At 47.3% G+C, this 6,275-nt stretch overlaps 1 pseudogene across 1 annotated transcript; it reads right to left on the bottom strand.

Annotated features, from left to right (window-relative positions):
* Positions 1–2,116: 2,116 nt before the first annotated feature.
* Positions 2,117–2,664, bottom strand: LOC309362980 (ubiquitin-like FUBI-ribosomal protein eS30 fusion protein pseudogene; annotated as a pseudogene). Its single transcript has one exon. The product of its transcript is annotated as a ubiquitin-like FUBI-ribosomal protein eS30 fusion protein pseudogene (transcript).
* Positions 2,665–6,275: the final 3,611 nt, after the last annotated feature.

Genomic DNA, 6,275 nt, shown 5'->3' with positions numbered 1-6,275 from the left:
GGGATGTGAAACACAGAACAGTCAAATACAACATTCCTAGAGAGGGATGTTTGTCCAGCCAGTAGATAAACTTCCTGTTTCCTCCTGGGCTGCGACAAACTTCCTCTACATGTGACCAGAGGTGGGCATGACCTTATATGTGCAGGTAACAAAATAGCACAGGGCAGGCAACCATCTCTCTCTCTCTGACTCCATTCCTCAAAGAAGCAACATCTCCTTAGCCTGAGATGCTCTCTTGGCCTCCAGCCAAGAGAGGACAAAGGAACTACCTCCTTATCGGATAGATTCCAAGTGTATAGATTTTGTGACTTAAGTCTGCCTTCTGGGATCCATCTGTGAACAGAATGTGTGAGTAAACTATTTTATATCTTTTATACAAGACTGTGTCGTGTCTATTCTTTTTAGGAGGGAATAAAGGGAAATTACCAGGAAACTTATTTTAGAGCCTTAAGCAAGCCTGGCAACAAGTTATCCACTGTGTAAGTTTAAAAAGAGAATGTTACTCTGCTAAATTATAGAACTTGCTAGTGCAAGTTGCTAAGAATATTATTAAACAATATATCCTCTTCTGCCTCCCTGAACATTCCCACTTTTTGCTCTGGTTCTTCCTACCACTGGCCTCCCAAGAGGTTGCCTATGCAGGAATACATCCCTTAAATAGAAAAAAGCTTTCTCAAACCAAGCTTAAATTAGGGTTGCATATAGATTCTCTGTTATTGTTTCTTGTTACATGTTAAGTATCTCTCAGTATAAGCAGTGTGTAGTGCTGGTAGTAGGGATAATGGGAGTTGCAGCATTCTCACTGGGAGGTTAGGGGGTATATTGGTCACAGGGATAGCCCAAAACTTGTTAGCACCTGCAGAGAATCAGAAGGCTGGAGATCAGTGACAGAGCAGCTGTCTTGTATGCAGAAGGTCCATGATCCATTTCCCAGTGTCTCTAGTGTGGTGTAGTGGTTAAGAGCGGTAGACTCATAATCTGGTGAACCGGGTTCGCGTCCCCTCTCCTCCACATGCAGCTGCTGGGTGACCTTGGGCTAGTCACACTTCTTTGAAGTCTCTCAGCCCCACCCACTCACCTCACAGAGTGTTTGTTGTGGGGGAGGAAGGGAAAGGAGATTGTTAGCCGCTTTGAGACTCCTTCGGGTAGTGATAAAGCAGGATATCAAATCCAAACTCTTCTTCTAGGTAGGGCTGGTAATGTCACCAGCCTGGAACTATGGAGAGTCACTGCCAGCCAAGTATAGACCATGCTGAGCTGGATGGACCAAATGGTTTGACTCAGTAAAAGGCAGCTTCCTATCAAAGCCACCAGACCACTGAAAAGGAAAGTGAGAGAGGAGTAAAGATAAAGTGTAGTTGGTCTTGGAGTATCCATATACTCCAAGGAAGCTAACTAAGAGGATAACTGGTTAACAATAGGGGAAATGCTAAGCCTCTGAGACCAGGATTTAAGAAGATGAGGGTTGATCAGAGGGTGGTCATAGAACATAGAATCATATAGATGGGAGGGACCCCGAGGTTCATCTAGTCCAACTCCCTGCAGTGCAGGAATATGCAGCTGTGACTGAACCTCCAACCTTGGCATTATCAGCACCATGCTCTAACCAACTGAGCTATCCAGCTGCTGGAGAGAAGAAGGAGGAAAAGCATGCTGGCACAACATGAAGGAGGGGAAAGAGTTGGAAAATGAAAGGGCAAGGTCTCAGGCCGATGACTTGCATTCTTGATGGAGATTTGCTTAAAACAGCTGGGAGTAAGACAGGAATTGCAGTGGCAGGAGGAGAGGCATCCCCAGCTGGAAAGGGAGTGGAGGAGCTCAGAAGGCAGAAGGAGATGTAGGAAATCTGGCACAAGATTGTGCAGGCCCCATGAGGACTCAGACTCTTGGAGTAGCAACCAGGGCAAGGGAACCATGCAAAAGGCCCTGAGGTGAAAGCCACCAGCACAGAAGCTGTATCCTTAGCTGAATAAACAGCTTTTGTTACAACATAAGCCAAGTGTGACATTATCTTGTGGGGCCTAGTGGAAGGAAATGGAGTTGAACTATGTGAAACTATCTCCTTCAAGCCTGGATGCAGCAGTTTCTTTTTTCTTTTTCTTTTTTTCTTTTCCCCCAAGCTAAGATCAGATTTATTAGGTAACTGGGTGCTGCTTAGGAGTTGGCATAGGGGCCCTTCTTCTTGCCAAAGCCTGGCACAATGTTGAGAAAGAAGCAGTTGTATTGCATGCGCCTCTTGGCACGGCCAATCTCCTCCTCCTCCTCCTTCTTCTTTTGCTTAGCAACCTTTGGGGTCTGGCCTCTCACTTTGCCAGCACAAGCCAGGGAGCCATGGACCTTACCACCCAGCATGTGTGCAGTAACCTCCGGCATTGTGAGGTCACTGATGCCCAATGACCACATCATCTTCCAGGGGGGTCCCACCAAGGGGATCACCTGATCCTCAGGCACAATGCCCTCCAAGGACTCGATGTGGGCCTTAAGGTGAGCTACTGTTTCTTGCCCAGACACCTCAAGGTTGTTCAGATTCTGAGCACGAATACAGAGTTGCATAGTTCCACACTCAGTTGCCAAGATGGAGCCGAGAGAGCCAAAGAGTCACCGCTGCTCCGCGCACGCAGATAAGGGAAAGGAAAGAGAGGATGCAGCAGTTTCTGAGGAAGAAAAATCCAAATGGCACTTCCCATATTATTGATAAGAAATAAAATGATCAGGTGAGCAATGTTTGTTATGAACTGACCAGGCACTAAGCAGCAGCCTTAAAATTTCCTTAAAGCATGAAAGTAGGTTGGCATTACTGCTTAGAATACTGCTGTTGAAGAGAGGACCAGAAGGTGAAACAGATCTTAAATGCTGAGATCCCCTTTCTCTTCAAATGGCCTGGCCTTACCCCTTCCCAGTATCTCCTTCTGTCTATAACAACTGATATTGTACCTCCTCTGCCCCATTCCCAGGCATTTTCCAGGTAACCCTACAGGATCCAAGGGACATAATACAATACAAAACAAGCAGGTAATTTATTTTACAGAGGCTGAAAGTTTTTATAATCTACATATATTTTTGCAAAATAATTCACAACCCTACTGGCTGAACAAGGTGAAACTAACTACCTACTGAATCTTCAGCTCTCATTTAGGATTATCTTAATATTGTAGCAACCTATGTCCAAATCTAGTGCTCTTAGTTCAGCCTCATATCAAAAAATATGACAAAGGAAGAGTTTGTTAAGGCATTTTGTTTTATAAACATGTTTTGGACATTCCCTCTTTCATTTCCTTTGGAATTACCTCTTGGAGGATGTATAAATGTTGAACAAATGTGCTTCTCTTGAGCAGCTGAAGACTACTACAGTTGATATACATAGCTGACTAGTAGTAGGATATGTAGGCAACAACAGATCTTGATGTGAGCCATAAACGCCTGTACCAAAACAGTGTGGGAGGCGATTGCCAAATGCTACTAAATGAGAAGCTGAGAAAATAAGTTTCTGTCTTCCACTGAGACCAATGTGGCTTAGTCCCAGCCTACCAATATGTTGGAATGGGGATTCTTATGCCTAGGAGCAAATCACGAACCTCCAACCTCTCTATCTGGCTCCCAGGACTCTCTCCATGGCACATATTCTCCCCTGGCCAGACTCCTCTCTGTCCCTGCTCCACAGTTGTTCTTCGAACTGTAATAGTGCCTCTTATTTGTCAGCAAGGAGGATGAATAGATTGTGTGGAGCCATGATGCTGTCTTATTGCCACTTACCTGGAGGGAAAGGGGCATGGCAGCAGGAAGGTCAGTGCAGGATAGTCACTCTGGAGGAGTAATCCTGTCAGTGTACTCACAGCCAGAGGCATACCTAGGCTCCCTTGTGCCCTTGGCAAGGAATTGTATCTGCACCCCCTCCTCCCTTGCACCCTTGGCAAGAAGGTGTATCAATGCCCACTGCTGCCCCTTGTGCTTTGGCAACGAGATGTATCAGCACCTCCAAAGCCAGGAGAGACCATGGACCAGAAATTCAAAAAGTTAGCTTTTTTTCACTTTCATGCTCTGCCAGTGACTTCCTCCACAACCATTGGGGTATGTTCTGCTCTGTCCACCTTCCCTCCCCCTCCTCCTCCTTCTCCGTTGGTCCATCTATCTGCCTGCCTGCCTGCCTGCCTCCTAACCTCTGTTCACTGCATTTTCTTCTTCTTCTTCTTCTTCTTCTTCTTCTTCTTCTTCTTCTTCTTCTTCTTCTTCTTCTTCTTCTTCTTCTTCTTCTTCTTCTTCCTCCCTCCCTCCCTCCCTCCCTCCCTCCCTCCCTCCCTCCCTCCTCCTCCTCCTCCTGCATTTCTCCACTGCTCTCTCCATCTTTCATGGCAACATTAAAGACCATAGAAGATACAGTATCAGATTTTTTAATAAATTAATCTACTTGTGGAAATTAAGGAAACAAGTATATAATTGATTGATAGTTTGTATACATGTCATTGCCAATCACTGTGGTGCTGTGATTTCACTGCTGAACTAGGGCTGGAGAACGCCTGGGGGAAAATCCATGAATCTTGCTGGCCTAGTCACTTCCTCTCTTCCTAACATACTCACAGGGTTGCTGTGAGGACAAAAGCTATGTCCACCTACTTAAGCTCCTTGGAAGATGGGAACGATAACCAAGAAGTATCTGATACAGTCTTACTCTGCTAGCATTCAGCAATGGACAGGATGAACTGGAATATGAATTCATTAATGTGTGCATCTTATGCCAAAGAAAGGCAGTGTCTCAGAGCCTGTTTCCACTTTTGTCCTAGTCACTGCTCTCACTAGCCTACAATGGATATACTTGTGTACAGAACAGAATCTACCTATTCTGTGTTGTGTCTTATGAACAAACACAACATTGTGGGCTGTTTTCCTCCTCTTACCCTTTCTGATTGTATTTTACTAGCAAAATGTTGCTTATGACGGCCCAATTCTCAAGAAGATAGTAATCCTATGCTTACTCTGTATTATTTCAGACCACAGAAGAGTTTGGATTTGATATCCCTCTTTATCACTACCCTAAGGAGTCTCAGAGCGGCTAACAATCTCCTTTTCCCTTCCTCCCCCACAACAAACACTCTGTGAGGTGAGTGGGGCTGAGAGACTTCAGAGAAGTGTGACTGGCCCAAGGTCACCCAGCAGCTGCATGTAGAGAAGCAGGGAATCAAACCCGGTTCACCAGATTACGAGTCCATCGCTCTTAACCACTACATCACACTGGCTCACAAGAAGAGGAGGAGGAGTTTGGATTTGATATCCCACTTTATCACTACCTTAAGGAGTCTCAAAGCGGCTAACAATCTCCTTTTCCCTTCCTCCCCCACAACAAACACTCTGTGAGGTGAGTGGGGCTGAGAGACTTCAGAGAAGTGTGACTGGCCCAAGGTCACCCAGCAGCTGCATGTGGAGGAGCGGAGACGCGAACTCGGTTCACCAGATTACGAGTCTACCGCTCTGAACCACTACACCACACTGGCTCCCAGAAGTTGGTGTGGCTTCACATACCTGAGGGTTCTTCCATACAAAAAACCTTAAACATGCTTCAAGAAAGACCCAGAGGAAGACATCATGAGGAAAGTCACCCCATGGGACTTTTTCACATCAGGAAGCATGGCCAAAGGAGGCTGAAGAGTGCAGGAAAAATATTTACTGAAATGAAAAAGGCATGCACCACCCACAGCCACCTATGTTCAAAAACCACACACACCTTGAAAACCTAAAGAAATTTTCAAGTGCCCTGAGGCAGTGCCATAGCTTGCGGCCAGTGGCGTAGCGTGGGGGGTGCAGGGGGGGCCGGGCGCACCGGGCGCAACATCTGGGGGGGCGCGCTCGCACTTGCAGCTCTCTGCCCCTACCTGGCTCACTCTCTCTCACTGCAGTGCTGGCTGTGCGAATCCGATCCGAGCCGCCGGGTCGCCGCCCACTGTGGAGGGGGTGGGTGCCAGGCGTGCGGTGCAGAGAGAGAGCGAGGGACTATCTGGGGGAGGGACAGTGCAGCGGCCACCCAGCGCAGCGCTGAGCGTGGGAGAGAACCACACCAGACCAGACCAGGCAGCAGCAAGAAGAAGCTGGCAGCGACGGCAGGTTAGGGGTTAGGGGGCGCAAATTACTTGCCTTGCCCCGGGTGTTGACAACCCACGCTACGCCGCTGCTTGCGGTGGCAGGGGGGGGAGGATACCTGGTTTTTTTGTCCTGGGTGAAGCCTCCAGAGGGGCACCATTGAGGCTTCTATTCTGTGTATGTGTGGGAGAGGTTCCAGGCAGGAA

Source organism: Podarcis melisellensis, assembly GCF_964234715.1.
Source record: "Podarcis melisellensis genome assembly, chromosome: 2".
Taxonomy (NCBI): Eukaryota; Metazoa; Chordata; class Lepidosauria; order Squamata; family Lacertidae; genus Podarcis; species Podarcis melisellensis.
The sequence above is the reverse complement of the archived record's forward strand: the minus strand, read 5'-3'. Positions and strand labels throughout refer to the sequence as shown.